We start from the raw sequence: 18,168 nt of genomic DNA on the forward strand, positions 1-18,168 counted from the left end.
TGCTCATCTGAAAGAACCTTGGGTCCAAGGTCTGGGCAAGGCTGGACCCTGACAGCTTTATAGAGCCCCAAATATATGGGAGCATATTACAGTAGTTAGAAGTCTGGTCTTCAGAATGCATGGAATAACTGATGCTAGATGCCAGTCTTTAAGAGATTGCGTGTGTGTGTGTGTGTGTGTGTGTGTGTGTGTGTGTAAAACACAGATTAGGCAATCGGAAACAAAAGTAGAAGTACCTAAAGATCCTAGACGCACTGATAAACTGTTTTGCCAAATGCAAGAGTTCTTTTGGATCCATTGGCAATAACAACACATGTAGAAGGAAGTTCACTGCTTAATAACACAGCATGAGCGAAATAAAACTACTTTCTCACTCTGTTATCAGAAGCCCAATGACAGAGACCCTCCAGCTGGCCAGCACCCTTCTGATCAGGACCTAAGTCAAAGTTCCAGGGGCCAGGCCCCATCTAAGACATTTATATATTCTAGATACTTAGTGACCACCTGCTGGCTGGCCTAATATCTAAATTCCTCCCACCTGTTAAACTAGGGGGCCAGCATAGTTAATCAACTCTGCAACTGCATTACTTAGCCTACAGCTGGCCCACATCCTGCTGCTACTTACCCTGGAGCACAAAGAGTAAATCATTAAAGCCAACCAAAATCCCTTGTGGGTCCCAGAGGTGCCAATAAGTAGGGAAGAAGAATCATACAAACCAGTCAACCTACCTCCTCAAAAGACAAAAGTCTTCCACAGTAGGTTTCCCCTACATTAGCCTTCCAGTTTTTCCAAATAAACAAGGCCTTTACTGGGTGGTGTTAGAAGAAGGGGGGTCTGCTACCAGTCTATACTGGGCCCAGAGTAACAATGCTTGGGCACTGGGCTGATTTCTATATGGAGAGGGATTATTAATAAAATGTATTTGACTTGTATTTGGGGGAGGAGGAGTCTGGTTCTGGTTCTACCTTTTGCACTTTGATTCAGATACCAGAGGGTTAATATTTTGTAGTAGTAAAAAGAGGCTGATTGCACTCCTAAAACTTCTGATATTCCTATATCCAATCAAAGTGAATGGGGAAAAGGACAAGGATATTGCTAAATCAGAGAATATGGATGCTCATTTGTGTGCACTTCCTCCTTCCTCTGGGATAGGGTGGGTTCTAAGAGATACGAGGTGGCATGCATAGCAAGATAGCATTTATATTCAGAGCCTGTGAGTTTAGACTTTGTCACTGTGAGCCTGTGCACCAAAAGAATAGGGAGGGAAATAATGCTTTGGGCTCCTTGCCATAAAAGCAGTCTCCATTTATCCCCATAACAGGCACATGATAGATAGGAGATAAGATTTTTTTTAAAGGAATCACAATTCTCTACAGCAGCCTTTAGACACATTTGCAGGCAAATCAAAAACAACATGAGAACATGAAGAAGATTAAGACACCGAAAGGCCAAAGTTTATACAACCCAGACCTTTCTTTCTGAGGACATTTTAATAGATTGTGTGGGATGGCTGGGAATCTTTATGAGTCACTATTGAATGTGCTCCACCAGATCCGTATTGCGGCCTATCATTGAAAACACTTTGTAGTCCCCGGGCAAGTGGGGTGGACATTGGAGATTTGTCTGTGGCTTCCATTTTGTTTGATAGGTAAAACATTTTAGAAGCTGTGATGCAATCACTTTAACATCTGGCAGCAGTAGAGGCGTAGCTCGGGGGCAGGGGGCACTGGGTGCCACACCGCAGGGGGCAGCACTTACCGTGCCTGAGCCATGCATCTCTCCTGGGAGTGATGTGGTGGCTTGGGCGCCTGCAGGCTCTGCGCTGCCCAAAAGGGCCGTGTGGGGCTTGTGTCTGCCTGCCCCTTCTACAGCTGAAAGGGAGGCAGCAGGCAGACCAGCTGCAGGCTACACACTGCTCAAAAAAGCAATGCAGACCTACAGGGTGCTGGAGCGGAATGGGGCTCAGGCACTGGGATTCTAGCATGCCCTGCCCCGCAAGTGCACCGCCCCACCCCTGGAGGGGTGCACCCCTCCCCCCGGGGCGCCTAAGCGGCCAGCTACGCCGCTGGACAGCAGCAGGAGAGCTCAGGTGATGCATCACTTTAACTTAGGGGAGGGTAACTTTTCCAGTCCTTTGTGGGAAACCCTCCAGGGGCTGCATGTTAAGGTAGCAGTAGATAAGGGAGTTGAGACCGGAGGCAAAGTTGGGCAGTGCAAAGGATTGCAGCTTGTATTTTTGTACAGTAGACTACAATCCAACCAGGCAAAAGTCTGGTTTCTACACATACAAACAGACCTTTCCATCCACCATTCTTGGGAGTTGGAAGCTGGGCTGGCAATTGCTGCCATATTTCTCTACCTCTCTGCCAGGATGAACCCTTTTCTCAACTTGTGTATTGAAGGGAAGGCATGCTTAACAAGATGGATGACCACAGTGATTTGCTGATCTTAAAGTGACAGGCTGGAGTAGATCGGACGTGTGCCACACCCTCCAGATATTGATGGACTATAACTCCCGTTATCCAAGAGGCTGATGGAAGCTGGAGTTCAAGAAGGTCTGGAGGCCACCATTTGCATATTGCAACTATCTACATTTACCTGGGAGTAAATTGGACACAATGTGACTTACTCCGGAATAAATTGCACTGTGTGTATAGTTATGAAGGTGACAGTTCATGCCAACAATTACCCATCCTATGACCTGAGGCTTGGTGCTTAATGAAAGACTAAAGGGTAGAAGGGGCTCAAGCGTAGCTGTATATACTATTTGAGTTTCATCCTCCACCTAGTAGGCACAGGAGGTATCGGAAATTTGAGCACCAGATACTGTAAGTGAACTTCCTCATTTACCTTAAAGGAATGTTAATTTCAGAGCTCTCCTGGGGCCATTAAAATGCTGGTATTGTTGAAGTGTTGAGCCAAAGGGGGGGGAGGGGAAAAAAACCTAATGTGTGTCATTGAAAACATAATTATAAAGGACAGCTGTGTGCACCTGGGTTTTTGACCCTGAAGAGCTTTGCAAAATGAAATGCCACAAAACCAGAAGCATCCCATGACAGCTTAATGGAATGGAGGCAAACAAAGCCCACATATGATGGATTTTGAATTGCTGCTACAAATGGAGCATTACGGGACATCGCTCCAATTAATGAGCAGTTTGGTTCATTGGCACCAACTAAAACGACTTTCAAGAGGATATTTACTTAGGGTCAAAACTCATCCTGCTAACATGCTGCTTGAGTAAATGGTCTGTGTGATGGGAAGGATGAGTGATGGGAAGGAAATGCTATCATTTTGCCACTCCATGTGGAAATAGGGCAGCCGTGGACCATCCCCCAGAAAAGGGCCTGATGACTCCTCAGTGGATTCTGTAGGACAACTGAATAATGGCTGAAAATAGAACTCATCTGGGCATCATCTAATAGTGCAGCACTTGCTCTGAGCTGTGACATGCTAACCAAACATTAGAAGGTGGCTTACAGTCCATCCAAAAGGCATCTGTAGGACAAAACAGAACTTCTGCTCTCCTCTTTAAGCCACTGTTGAATAAGCAGCATGCATCAGGCCTGGCGTGCCATCTTAATATCTGAAATACACTGTATATTTTGTTTGATATTCTGAGTTGGTAGTCTGGTTGTATTGTTATCCCGCCCACACACCCACACACACCCTTTTTATTTCCCTGAGCCATTGTATAGAGGCAGGACAGAAAATGCACTAACTATGGCCCTGTTCAAGCATTCAGATGGTGTTCAGTAAACACAGATAGGGAAGAGCCATAGCTCAATGGAAGAGCATCTGCAGTGCAGGCAGAAGATCCCAGGTTCAATGCCTGACTACCCTGAAATCCTAGAAAGCTGCTCCTCAGTGCAGACAATGCTGAGCTAGATGAACCAATGGTCTGACTCAGTATAAAGCAGCTTCCTATGTTCCTATGCCAATTTCATGAGAACATCTGCAGGGAGACCCAATGCCTATAGAAAAGGTAGGATTCCCAATTATGCATGGGGACAAAGCATTATTGTGTGTGTGTGTGTTGAACAAGCTGATAAACTGCTTCACAGCCCGAATCCGTCAAAGCGGCACACAATGGGCTGAAAATGAAATAAAATTTGAAAAAATACAAGAAAGCCATTTCTATAAACTCTGAAACAATAAAGCCACTCCTACAAAGTCTAAAATCAATAATACCTTTTCTACAGATGTACAATTAATATATGGCTGGGTTGCCATCCTAAACAAAACGTCTTCAGTGGAGGGGGCTAAAGGTCCTGCCTTTCTAATTGCAGCTGGTAATTGAGTCCAGAGTGCTGGAGCTGCCAAGTGCCCAATTTCTAGTACAAACTAAAGAACACCTCTGGGGCATGTGGCACCCACAACAGGGCCTCATCCGAGGAGTGCAGCTGCTGGGCAGAGATATAGGAATGGCACAGTCTCTTAGGTAACCTGGTCCCAAGTTCTTTAAGGCTTTAAATGAGAAAAGCAAAACCTTGATCTGTGCCCAATTGTATACAAATGTACATGCAGAAGCTCCCTGCAAATCTAATGGGTGCTACCCACGTATCACTAAGCATCTTCATGGAACACATTTTGCATGCCTGAACAGTAGAGTACACAGCTGTGCAGCATAACAGGCTCATAGCTTTTCACACAAAAGGCACGCAACGGGAGATTGACAAAGGGTATTCTAAGCTGTGCCCCTCCAGATGTTGCTGGACTACACTACCCATCACCCCTTGCCACTGGCCTCCATTACTGAGGCAAGACAACGGTCCAGCGCATCCACTGCCACATCTGCAGATGTAAAGGAGTAGAGTTGTGTGTCATCAGCATATTGCTAAGAATGGACTCCAAAACTCCAGATGAGATACTGGTGGTGACACTCCTATAGGATATCGGCCCTGTAGGAGCATCCTACAAATAGCATTCTTAGGGAGGAGGGAAGAAGAGAAGGTGGATCAGTGTGTAGCACTGTTTGCCTCAGGCAGCAAAGTGTCTTGAGCTGACTCTGAATTGCCCCTTGCAAAAGATCCCTATGAGACCATTAAAGCAGCTCTAGATCTACTGTGCAAGCACAACACTATTCTCAGGTTTTGCTGTAAGGAAGGAGCATTTTATGGGTTCGTGGGAGCCAGCAAGACCGTGAGAGTTTCATTTTATGGCATTATTTCACCAGCTCAGTTTGAAGTGCCTCCCAGTGTCTGCTCCCCCAACAACAGGAGTTACAAGCTTAGAGCATGATGCACTTCATAGAAGAAGTACCTACTATTTTGTGGGGGTTTGGTGCTGATGTAGCATGTTCTGTGCAACAATTGATGTCTCCTCCCTTCCCACCACTTTCTGTGCTGGTAATTTTAATATGATTGGGCTAACAACAAAATTCAGTTGACATTTTGCTTACTGGTGTTTGGTACATACCCGACTGCTGGCATTTCAATACAGTGGTACCTTGAGTTACAGACGCTTCAGGTTACAGATGCTTCAGGTTACAGACTCCGCTAACCCAGAAATAGTACCTCAGGTTAAGAACTTTGCTTCAGGATGAGAACAGAAATCGTGCTCCAGCAGCGCGGCAGCAGCGGGAGGTCCCAATAGCTAAAGTGGCACCTCAGGTTAAGAACAGTTTCAGGTTAAGAACAGACCTCCAGAATGAATTCAGTTCTTAACTCAAGGTACCACTGTATGCCAATCACCTACAAAAGCAGTCAGAAAGCTGACACCTGGAAACACATTTAGCCAGAGTGGCACAAACTCCTGTTTATGCTGAAGAAAGCAGTTCCAACTGCAAGACTTACTGCACTATTGTAGTACTTTGAGAACTCGAAAGAACTATAGCTTTTTAAATAAGAGATTTAAAAACTTAAAAACAGATGTTTTCTTTACATTGTAAGAGACAGATGAGAAACTTTCTAATAATAAACAACCAAAAGGCATAAACTGCACATACATGGCGATGTTTTGTTGCTGTTGTTAGATACTTGGAATAATGCAGGTCTGAGCAAAGGGTGACATCCAGTGGATTGTCTCTTATCTTTCCTCTCTTTGATGTTTTAAGCCTTCAGTCAAAGGCTTAATCATCCAACCCCAACCCCTATAAATTGTGTATACATAGAAGCATCAAAATTTTAAAGGTCGATACTCTCCTCACCTCCCCAATATGGAATTCAGGTAACAGAATCCCTAACCGGAGTTTATTTTCATACAATTGGAGCTGGCTTTCACAGGGTGCTATTGGGACAGGTGTTTATTGTGGAATCAGCGTTCTTCATACATAGGAGTTTTCTGCATTATCCACATGACACTGTTGGCATTAAAATGCCAACCCTTCCCCCCCCCCCTTTGAAGCAGATTTAATCTTTGCATGCAAAATCCAGCGTGTTGGTTTTTTTAACCCACAACCAGTGCTTTTTTTTTCTAGATAAAAATGGTGTTGGTACTCACCAAGAAGTGGTTATAATAAGAGTTTGCTTTGGCACTGGCCATGGCACCAACCTCTCCAGCCGCCTTGCATGGTGGTCCCTTCCAATTTCTCATTTCCTCAAAGCCAAACAGCCTCCCTCCTGCCCTTCCTTGTATCACTTGGGGCTCTTGCTGCATGGGGTCTGGAATTGGGAGTGGATTCGCAGTTCTTTCCAGGTATAATTTGGCACTTTTTGAATTTGGTGCCTTTTTCTGTCCCCAGTCTGATTTCCTACATCTTTCTGGTTTGGAGTGTAATACTGAAGTGTCTAACAGAATGAACAGGGCATAGTTTCCCCATTCAGCATCCAACCATCAGTCAGTGTCATTGATTATAAATAGGACACAGCGTATACAATTCTATTCCTTGGGCAGCCCTGGGAACCATTTACTGAAGAGAACCTCAACATGAATCCACAAATGGTGACCAACTCTTCCTTCTGGACATTGAGAACAAAGATTTGCCAAGTTTTCAGCAAACTGCAGGGAATTTGGAAGGAGGTGATTGTGAACTTAATGCTCAGCCTTTTCAGAAGGCAGGGGCAGCCAGGAAAATTCTCACAGTTCCCCAAGTACAGTGAACAGACTACTTTCCTTCCCATGAGTTCTAATCAAATGCCAGACAACTGAACGATGGGGAGATTTAGTAGTGGCCAAAAATAATGGCTATTTGTTTAATAATGGGAGCCAAAATTTGTGGACAATACTTCCTCAGGAAAGGAAGATGGTCACCTGTCCACCTGTTGATTTACAGAACTGATGATAATGAGAACAATTAATAAAGTCTGGAGATGTATGGTAAGTAGCTTCCCCATTTATCCCAGCCAAGATACCTGTTGCTCACAAGAGGGGAAATTTCCTTGGAGAGTTTTTAGATTAGGGGATAAGTGAAGGATTAAAAAGAAAGTTGGCAAGATTCCCAGAGAATTTTATTGGCAAACATCATGTAGTAAAAGGTACAAGAGGACGAATTTAACACAGACATTAAAAAGCATGAAAATTGAAACTGAAACTGAAAATTATTGTTTTGGAGAAAAAGAAATGCAGTTTTGAAATGCACTTGTTTTGTTTGGTGGAAAGAGAAATGGGGTAGCAGAAATAATATTAGATCATATTGTAAAATATTTCAGAGATGGATGCATGGGGGAAAATATGTACAGGAATTATTAATGCTAATGGATTCTTCTTATGTTGTAAAAAAAAAGTCAAAATGCTGAAATGCATTTTTATCACTCAATTTTGTTACAATACACTGGGACACCAAACTGAAGAGTGACAAGCCCCAAACATAACTGTTTGGATCCTAAATTGATCCTTCATTCCTATATGAAGAGAGGCCATTCCTGGATTATCTCGGTTTTGTGCAAGATTATCTCATACCACCCAACATTTTTCCAACACAAAACCAGGACACGCATTTTCTGGAACACACTCCTGGGTGAGTCCTGTGACCCATGCTGCACTCTTGCCCCCTCCTAATGCGCTTTTTGGGGGCGAGAGCACAACATGAGAGCGACACACCCAAAATGGCCACCAAGATCTTGTGTAGAAAAAACAGGATGTCCTATTTTTTTCTGGGGCACCTGGAAGGTATGTTATCTCATTCTTACCATTTCAATACATTTCTTTTTAAAATTGATTTAAAATGTTTTTATCATCTTTCTAATCAAGGTGATTAACAATAAATTAAGGCCTAAAAACTTTTAGAACAACAAAATCAAACAAATCTAATCAGCAACAGGGAACTGTATGTTCTTCGGATATTTTGAAATGAGTTAGAGAATGTACTGTAAGATCAAACTCAGCTCTAAACCTTGGCTGCATTGTGCCCATATTGAAGCTCACCGACATAGGAAGGAGTGTGGCCTGTGAAAAACAGCTGCTTTGAACATCCCTCTATTTTCTAGTATTCTACAAGAATCTGCATTCTTGTTTATACAGCAGTAAGACTACCAAATCCATGGTTCAGTGCAACTGCAAGCAAAATGTGCACATCTGAATCACGTCATTGACATTATTGATGGAATGACAATGAAAATGGAACTGACAAAAATTTAATAGGCTGACAGATTTTCCATGGAAATCCTCTTGGAAAACATGATTCCTAGAAAAGAGAGATATATTTTTAAAGGTTTAAAAATAAAATAAGAGAAGAAAGCTGTCAGAGAAGTAAAGAAGCAAGATGCCTGACTCACTTAGAAAAAGAAGGGAATTATGCAGGTCTCAAACCATCTCTCAGGAAATGCAAAACAGATTCATTCTTTTCCACCATGCATTCAGTAGTATAATTAAACGCAGGGTGAAAAACAAGGTAAAATCATCATTGGTACTAAGGAAAACTCATTAGCAACCAAAAAGGGGCAGCAGTCAGACAACAGCATTATTATTAAACGGGGACAAAACATCCATTCAATTCTCTGAAAAGTATAGCCCTACTACTAGAACGCTTCCCTTCAAATAATAACAATGAGTGGATGCTGCTAAAAGGCAAATTTCACCAGAAAGGCCTAGTGAAAAAATAACAATGCCAGTCAAGTAAGCATTCCTCCCTGGAGCACTTTGAAGAACAGAGAGTGAGTCACATTTTAATCCTACTCTGAAGAAAACAAAGAAACCTAACAGGCATTTTGCAATTCGCGGGTGAAGTAGGGGAAAATCATGTCTTGTTCTCTATGACTGCAACATTTTTTTTAAAAAAACAACAGTTTTTGTACCGAAAGGCTGGCAAATGAAGGTCAGATTCTTATATAACATTCTTCCGCCATTTAAAAAAGTATGTTGCGGGGGGGGGGGAGATGAAAATATTGGGTGTGAGATGGGGTGTGGGGCTAGTAATGATTTTACCACAATAAATCCAAATTAATTTTGGATTTGGACATAATTCTTTTTTTCAAAGGGCTTTTCTATGGAGGAAAAACATATCAGATCAACCCTAAATTATTTTATTTAGAGTTAGGATGCTATGCAACAGATTTCTTCTTAAAACCACTTGTAGGTTGTTAGGCTGAGAGAGTAACTGACCCAGTAAGCATGATGGCTAAGTGTGTTTTTGAGCTCAGGCATTCCCAGTCCAAATCTAAAACTCTAACCAAATCCAGCATTGGCTCATAATTGGACCAAAACGCAAGTGAAAATAATGAGCAGCAAAACAGAAAGGCAATAGCATGATGAATCATGCTAATTTCATGTACTCCTTCAGAAACTTGCGTGGAATTGAGCCTGAGCTCAGAGAAGGGCTTTTGATTCAGGAACACCACCACAAACAGAAGAGGGTGAGAGACCATTTTTGCCAATTCACTCTTCTGCCTACGGCCCCACGTACTACCTTCCACCCTGTTCTGGAGCCCCCCTCCACCCCCCCACCCCCGTGGCAACCCTCATGAGCCAACTTTGGGGAGAGCAATGCTGGGTGGGGGCTGAAGAGGAATAGGGAAATAGGAGGAATTGGACACGCCTCTTCTTCTGCTAGACAAGGCATCCCCTAGATTAAAAGCCCCAACTGCATTCCAAGCTAACCTAATTTGTTTGAAGGAGCATCAGGAATCATGTGATGGCCTCAGAGAACCCCAAAACATCTCTTTGAGACCGAGAGTGTATTCTCTAGACCCAAGTCCCAAAAACCCCTCACGTACCAGAAGCCAAATGGCCAGGAGGAGGTACAATTCAGCTAGACCTCTCCACGTACATGCTTGGCAGTGAGACACCAGGAGCAGCTCAGAGCCAGGTTGGGGCTACCCAGACATTGGAAGGAGGCTGGCAGAGTTTGGATCTCCACCATCCCATATCAAGTGTTATTATCCCTGCGTTTAGGGTGGCAGTTGGACAATGAGTGACAGTCACCAGCTCAGTTGGCTTACAAATTCATGGAGGATAAGACTACCTTTGACTACAAGCCATGATGCCTGTGTTGAACCGCCATGGTTGGAGGTAGTACATCTCTATATGCTAGTTGCCACATGTTGGAAGAGTGCTGTTGCTCGCATGTTCTGATTGTGGGTTTCCCGTAGGAATTTGGTTGGCCCCTATGGAAACTGGGTATTGGGCTAGATGGGACTTTGGTCCAACATAGGAGTGCTTAACAAGAAATTATTACGCTGCTCATCTGTTAAATCATTGAAGTTGCAACCCACATGAAACCCAAGTTCATGTGTCTTTTTCCTGATTCCATGTGCAATTAGGTTTTCCAAATACATCTGGTTATTTGTTTTTCAATGTGAAGAAGTCTATGATAGTCTGAATCAATTATTTCCTCCCCTTTGACCCTCCCTCGAACAATCTGGAGGTAGTGACTTCATAATTTATGACACCGTGGAAGTGGCTATGATGTCAAAAATACCTCACTGCTGAGTTGATCTGAAAGAAAGGATAGACTGAGGAGAAAAGATAAATCCCGGCTGTGTGGTTGGCAAGAAGAATCAGAGTGAAACATAACTGGGCGGTAAGCTAACCTAACACCCTTAAATCTGAATGGAAGTTTCTCCCTGTTTTCTGTTTCTCCACCACGATGCTTAATAATTATGTGCTACATGATCAAACTAATAGCTTTCTAGTCATCTAATTATTTTGATAATGACGGCTACAAAATATAGGGTTGGATCCAGGGCAGCTTCCTCCATTAGAGAGAGAGAGCTCTGGGAGCTAACAGAGATATATTCTCTGCTATTTGATTTTCTGTTTCTAACATTCATCCGGTAGGTATATCAAGGTGCACTTGAGCTAATTAGGAGAAATGCAAATTGGGGGGAAAAGTCATATGCAGTTTCCAGACATATGCAGGAAGAATCTGAATTAGAAATATCACTAAACAACTGACAGATCTTTGGACTTTTTCTGCAGTTAGCAGATTGAAATGAAGTACAAATTACCATGTAAAACTGTATCAGGGCCAGCATGATCAAGCCTTTATTATTTATTATTTTTTGGCAGTTCTCCCCCTCCCCCCCTTCGCCCTACCTGCCCTACCAAGGACAATGAAAAGTACAGTCTTCTTTTTAATGCTGCCAACTGTGTTCTTTCCCCATCTTTGTCATTCCATCTTTAAAACGTACTTGGGAATTACAGTATTTACAGAGCCCCATGGAGATACGCAGCTGTGCAACTCCTATACAGATACGAGATTTCCTATACTATCCTATACTGCATCGAGGCATAGCCCTTTGCACGGTGTGCAATAACTTCTTGTTGCACCAAAGTCCAGAATAAAAAGGTAAAGGACCCCTGACAGTTAAGTCCAATCGTGAACGACTCTGGGGTTGCGGCGCTCATCTTGCCAAGGGAGCAGACAGTTTTTCCAGGTCATGCGGCCAGCATGACTAAGCCGCTTCTGGCGAACCAGAGCAGCGCACGGAAACACCGTTTATCTTCCCGCTGAAGCAGTACCTATTTATCTACTTGCACTTTGACGTGCTTTCAAACTGCTAGGTTGGCAGGAGCAGGGGCTGAACAACGGGAGCTCACCCCGTCACGGGGATTTGAACTGCTGACCTTCTGATCGGCAAGTCCTAGGCTCTGTGGTTTAACCCACAGCGCCACCTGCGTCCCTTGGCACCAAATATAGAGCTACTCAAAAACTAAATAGAGTACAGTTCAACTTCTGTGAAGGAGCATGAGTACTGCTGGTTTAAAACCCCACGGTAGGACAGGCTGAGGACAGCGAAGGATATAAGAAAACTAAGTTACAAAGATACTGAAGCAAGGGGATTCAAACCGTTGACCTTCCGATCAGCAAGCCCTAGGCTCAGTGGTTTAGACCACAGCGCCACCCACATCCAAGTCCAGAATACAGGAGGGTTAATTTACAAAATCCAATTACCAATACAGCACTTGCTTGGATCAACTTTTGGAATGCAAAATGGAACCTCAACTGGGAGATAAGAAACTGCTTTTAGTATCTTTCATGTGCCTTTTCCTAAAAAGGCATATATAAAGCCACTGCCTTGCCTTTGTTTTTTCTTTCCTTTTGATGGGTTGATTGAAATGCCAGCCTCTTGATTCCAACTGGGATTATGGAATGGGTTCCTGCTGCTGCTTGTGAATTATGGCACAGCCTCTACAGAATTATCTCAACATGAAAGCGCATTACCTTCTCATTTCTTAAACATAGCTGTGCCAAGCAAAATGCAGCCATTGTGGAAGGTTTCTGATCTCAGTCTTATCAGCAGGCTCCTATGTGAAATAAAAAGAGCATGCCTTTGGGCAGTGCTATGGTCTGAAAGGTGACATTAACACACCTTATAGCTTTTGCTGACAGCTACAATCTAACTGTCCCCATGCAAACTTAGCTAGTAACTGGACCTTCTAAAACAGCCCAGAAATGTGTGTTCCCGTTTCAGAATGGCTTCTAATATTATTAGAAAGAGGAGGAGGACAGTATTGTTAGAAATCACAGAAGAAACGAAAAGGTTTCTTAAGCAAGCGCCGGAACTATTTTTACCATTTGTGTGTGATGAGAAAAAAGAAATACAGTATATAAACAAGAATACGGTAGTTTTTCAAGAAGAATGGAAAACTTGGCACTGGAAAGTTAGGAGACTATAGAGAAGTTAGGTTGGCCTTGCGGGAGTAATAGAAAAATCGGTTTGGGAGACAATAGGGTGGTAAAACGATGAATAGAAAAGGATGCAAAGAGTGTTTGGTGCATGTTATAGGATGGGAAAGTAGCATTTTAACCCATATGATGTACTTCCTCCTCCACTTGCAGTTCCAGATGCACATGGTGCTTTTACACTAGGCCTCGAAACTAACCCCGTTTGAAATTCTCTGCCCTCTGAGATCAGGCCAGCTCCCACTCATTGGCTTTTGGTAGCAGGTTCAAGGCTTCCTTGAGGCTCTTCCCTCAAATGCCTGCTCCTTTCCACCTTGCCCCTGCTGACCAGTTCTCTGGCTCTCACTCCCCTCCTTCTTCCTTAGCCAGCAACTGCCTCACAAATACTGCTGGCTCCAGGGAAGACCTTGGTGATGGAGGAAGATTTCTCCTCAGTGGTGGCACAGAACCCCCACTAATCACCGACCCCTTCCCCCAGACCCTTCTCCTCTTTCTCTGCCCACACTTCCCCTCTCTCATTGGGCTCCTGCCAGTTCCTGACATCGACTCCCACCATGTTCAGTGGAGGTTACTTGCAAATATGCATACATAGGATTACAGACTAACAGATGATCCTGGCCCAGTTACATCACCCAACCCTTTCCTCTTACATTTTGTGGGGTAAAACAAAGAGTTTTGCTGATTCCAGCTGGTAGTAGTAAGAGCTCAGGAGCTCTGAGAAACGGGGTGGAAGACGACTTAGCTTATATTATTTGGTAGACTCAAAAAAGCACCACACGTTCCCTGAGATTGTGGGCCCCTCCAGACTGGTGGGCTTTTGGGGGCAGGTGTATTCTGTAACATGTTATTGACACAATAATAGGGCATTAGTGGTGAATTTATACTGGACCATCCACACATCATTCCATTTTATGAGTTGTTCTGCAACGCTTCCCGAACATTGTTGCATTATTGCTGTCTGGAGGAGCCCTCTTGTGCTGTAATGCAACAAAAGCAGGACCAAAATAAATAAACTGGAATATTTGTAGTATAAAAGGGTACAGGATTTCAGCAAGAAGCTAAGGGTCATACGCTGACTGGGGGAAAAATCATTATGGCCTGAAACTTTTGCCGGTACAAACAGTATTGAAAGTGGGTTCATGTATAACCACTGTGATACCATCATAAGCACAAATCATCATGAATGTCCAATAAAAAGAACATCTGGAGGGGCTCTGTGTTCAGGCAGCCTGCTATTTTCTTTCAAATGCCTCTAGCATTTACCATTTATAGCCTTTTCCTTGTTGGCTAGTCCAGGAAATTCATCTCCTGTCCAGTCTAACAAGCAACTGACAGAAGCAAAATGATGCTGGTAGAGCAAAATAAGGAGAGTGTAGGCATTAATGGTTTTGATTACTTTGGCAGAAGGAGATGCATTTGTTGTCCAAAGGGACTGTAAAGCTTTTGCACGTTATGCTGCATGACACTCAACTACACAACATGCCAACATGATGAAACATCACATTTCCAGCGATTTACAGGACACCAATTGTCATCTTGAGAATCCACAGTATCTCCTATAGCCTAAGACAGCAAATTGGTGTGGCATAAATGGGCAAATATGTCTTCACGCATTATATACAACCAGCAGAGAAGTGGATGGTGTTTGGCCCAAGGAATGTAGATCAAAGTTTCTCTCTCGTGCTTTTCCCATCCTTTCTCTACATGTCCTTTACAGTAATACTAACCTCTCTTCTCCTTTCTTTTTACTTCTCATTCCTATCCCCCCACCCACTGTTCCCCTTCCTTAACTTTTTGCCCTGCTTCATGAACTATAGTACCTGCAAACTGAATGACAGACCTGCACAACTGGAAGCCTGTCAAGCTGGATGACCCCTACTAGGCACATATCCATTGTGGCCTGTTGGTTGCTGGTCAAGCCCCTTCACCCAGGCACTGAGATTCCAGCCATGAGGCAAATACAAGAGATTCATTGGGCTACCATACACAGCTGTTAGGATAGGGTACACTGGTGGTTTCAAGTTGTACAAGCCTGTTCTACACCCAAGATGGCAGGTCTCCTCATTCACACTTACACACAGTCTGTCTATGTTCTCTCTCTCTCTCTCTCTCTCTCTCACACACACACACACACACACACACACACACACACACACACACAAAATAGACATCAGGGCAGTTCTAGGCCATGGATTTATAGGATGCTAAATGCTATGGAAAACATATAATGCAGCCATTATTGCCTGTCAATCTTCATTTCACGAAGAGTAGCACATACAAAAACTGATGCCCTGCATCAGATATGCACTTTTTGCTCCGTTTCAAAGACCACTGAATTACACTAAAAAAAACTCTAAAAATAAATAAATCTAGAAATAGAACCACAATGAATGCTGATTGCAAAGATGAATTCCAGCGCAATATATTAAATAATTAGAACCTCTCATCAGCTGCAGCTATAGTGTGGATTTAGAAGTGGGAGAGTCAGGTTCAAACTAGTGAAAAGCAGTCTATTTCCACACTCTCTGCTCTTCTTTCAGTTCAGAATAAGTATCAAATGAGCTGGCCCCCAAGGCCGCAAAATTCTGATCCCAATGTGGAGCCTACTACAGCCCTGATTACATATTTCTGAATTGTAATGGCGTCCAAATCCATCCTCCTAACCCGCTTTCCTCCCAAATGCTCTGCTCTGCTCTCCATTACTACTGCCTCCTCCTCCCTCCCCTACCTGGTATTTGAAACATAGCTTCTGCAGCATTACAAGCAGGAATCCTGGGTAGTGGCCCCTACAACAGTACTGTAGCAGACTAAGTTGACAGAGGGAGGGACGGACCTCTGTGCCTCCCATCACTGTTGCCAGGTAAGTGAGGGGGAGACGGAGTTCTTTTTGAACCCTCTGTGCAGTGCTGGTGTGTCAGCTTCAAAGCCTGCATATATCCAACAGAAACTAATGAGGTTTGTTCAGCATCTTGTGTGATGCATCACAGGAGAAAGGCAGTCTTTGTAAGACTAAGGCAAAGGCAGAGTTAAACTCCTATAGAGGGATATAGGAAATGCTGGTCTCTGATCTAATTATAAACATAGGACTGTCACTGAGAATTCTCTCGTATTAAGCCGGCATCTAGAAGTCTTGCATATATATATATATATATATATATATATATATATATATATATATATATATATGCTTTCGTAGATTTTCACGGGTACAGGAATGCAGGTTTTGGTGTCTTCGGGTGTCTTCCCGTGTAAGAGTTGGGGTGTCTAGGCGACGTTTCGACGAGGTCTCACTCGTCATCTTCAGGCTGGTGCTTTCGGCTTCTTGTTACTGGAACAGAGCAGGATCTCAGTGTTTGAGTTCCTATAAATACTGTTGAGGGGGTGTGGTGTATAGCCTCCAACGTTCTGGGCAGAGAGGGAGTTCCCAGGTTAGTGTGCCTTTTCTTCTTTTGTTCCTTAATTACTTGAGGGATATCTTGAGTGATTTCTTGAGTGATATTCTGAGTACCACTTAGGAGGGTCATTAGGTGTGGATTAGTTGCTAAAGCTTTCGTGTCTTGACCTCTTGACCTTGTGAAGAGTTTTTTTCTGAGAAGATGGCTGTACTGCACTTAGTTGTGCTCTGGCTTGGCTTCGTGTATAGGGGCGAGCTGTGGTTTTGTGCCCTGTGCCAGCCAGATCTGTGTAGGGATTGCAGGGGGGTGCAGCATCCGGAGGTGCCACTATGGTTTGGCTACTGGATGGTGTCTGTAATTTATCTGTGGAGAGGGTCTGGGTTTGGGTCTGGTGTGGTTGATTGGAGATGGCGTTCTGTGTGCCTCTGGTTCTGGTGTCGGTTTTTGTGGGGAGGGCTATTTTCCAGATGTCTGGCAGGCGGGACGTATCGTCACGCTTGTTCATGTTGTGAGGGTGTTTCTCTATCTCGATGGCTTCCATGATTATTCTCTTGTGGTGGTGTTCCATGTTAAAGAGCAATTTGGAATCTGAAAAATTAATTTCGTGTCCTGTTTCTTTCATGTGTTGGTAAAGAGAGGAAGTTTTTTTCTTCTTTTTTGACGGCATTCTTGTGTTCTGCGATACGTGCATTTATTCGTCTGTTTGTTTGTCCAATGTACGTGGCTGGGCAGACTTTGCAGGGTATTTCATAGACCCCTTGGTTTTCTAACTGAATTTTATCTTTGGGGTTTCTGAGGATATTGGCTATTTTTTGGTTGGTGCAAAAGGCTGTTTTGATATTGTGTTTATGGAGGATTTTGCTAATTTTATCTGTAGTGCCCTTGATATAAGGAAGGAGGGCCATGCCATTGTTTTCTTCTGTGTCTTGCTTTTTGGGGGGTGTTTCTTTTTGGATTAGCTTCGTAACCCTGTTTTGCTGGTATCCGTTGGCGATTAACACATTTGAAAGATTCTGTAACTCAGTTGTCAAGTGGTCTTTGTCAGCCAGGCTACAAAGACCACTTGACAACTGAGTTACAGAATCTTTCAAATGTGTTAATCGCCAACGGATACCAGCAAAACAGGGTTACGAAGCTAATCCAAAAAGAAACACCCCCCAAAAAGCAAGACACAGAAGAAAACAATGGCATGGCCCTCCTTCCTTATATCAAGGGCACTACAGATAAAATTAGCAAAATCCTCCATAAACACAATATCAAAACAGCCTTTTGCACCAACCAAAAAATAGCCAATATCCTCAGAAACCCCAAAGATAAAATTCAGTTAGAAAACCAAGGGGTCTATGAAATACCCTGCAAAGTCTGCCCAGCCACGTACATTGGACAAACAAACAGACGAATAAATGCACGTATCGCAGAACACAAGAATGCCGTCAAAAAAGAAGAAAAAACTTCCTCTCTTTACCAACACATGAAAGAAACAGGACACGAAATTAATTTTTCAGATTCCAAATTGCTCTTTAACATGGAACACCACCACAAGAGAATAATCATGGAAGCCATCGAGATAGAGAAACACCCTCACAACATGAACAAGCGTGACGATACGTCCCGCCTGCCAGACATCTGGAAAATAGCCCTCCCCACAAAAACCGACACCAGAACCAGAGGCACACAGAACGCCATCTCCAATCAACCACACCAGACCCAAACCCAGACCCTCTCCACAGATAAATTACAGACACCATCCAGTAGCCAAACCATAGTGG

The 18,168-nt window shown here is 43.4% G+C and overlaps 1 long non-coding RNA gene across 2 annotated transcripts in view; it reads right to left on the reverse strand.

The window, feature by feature from the left end:
- Positions 1 to 18,168, reverse strand: part of LOC308583876 — a 149,875-nt gene that overhangs the window by 107,724 nt on the left and 23,983 nt on the right. The gene's annotated exons all lie outside the window — the stretch shown is intronic.

Source organism: Podarcis bocagei, assembly GCF_964188305.1.
Source record: "Podarcis bocagei genome assembly, chromosome: 1".
NCBI classification, from domain to species: domain Eukaryota; kingdom Metazoa; phylum Chordata; class Lepidosauria; order Squamata; family Lacertidae; genus Podarcis; species Podarcis bocagei.